This window comes from Otolemur garnettii, unplaced genomic scaffold, assembly GCF_000181295.1.
Source record: "Otolemur garnettii isolate 467f Iridium unplaced genomic scaffold, OtoGar3 scaffold00152, whole genome shotgun sequence".
In the NCBI taxonomy this organism is placed as follows: domain Eukaryota; kingdom Metazoa; phylum Chordata; class Mammalia; order Primates; family Galagidae; genus Otolemur; species Otolemur garnettii.
This window is the reverse complement of record NW_003852547.1, coordinates 2652293-2653024: the sequence shown is the minus strand read 5'-3', so window position 1 is coordinate 2653024 and position 732 is coordinate 2652293.

The following is a 732-nucleotide window of genomic DNA, read 5'->3' as shown; positions in this document are numbered from 1 at the left end:
AAAAGAAAAGAAAAATAGTCGGGCATTATGGCAGGCGCCTATAGTCCAAGCTACTTGGGAGGCTGAGGCAAGAGAATCGCCTAAGCCCAAGATCTGGAGGTTGCTGTGAGCTGTGATGCCATGGCACTGTACTGAGGGTGACAAAGTGAGACTCTGTCTCTTAAAAAAAAACCCAAAACATAAGGGTGATAATAGGAGATGTCATTTGTGGTGGAATTACAAGCTTTATAATCCTACCCCAGCTACTAAGAATGAGTAATGTTGTAACCGAGTCTCAGAGAGGTAAAACTGCTTACCTGAGGCAGCCCAGTTAGCAAATGAGGTTCAAGAGGCTAACTTGGGTATTTCTGATGCTACAGCCCTCATCTCTTAAGTCCCCAGTGGGAAAGGTGACACCAGTTTTTTCACAAACTTCAGAGACCCCAGGACTCCCTCCCAAAGCACAGCCTGACCCAGCACTGGCCACACAGGGAGATGCACTTTAACATTGTTTAATCTCATAGGCCCAGCAAGGGGGAGGGCCTGGCTCAGAGTCACTCAGCAAGTCTGAGACAGAGCAGGAGGAAGTGGTTCCTAATCCCCAAGAGAGTCCTGATTCCCAGTCTCAATAATAGGGAGATGTGAAGGCTAGAGGGACATGGGGACAACAAGGGGAGGTTGAGGTTTCCAGACAAAATCCTAACCTCAAACCCTCCCTATGCCTCATTCCCCTACACCCCCTCTACCTGCCAC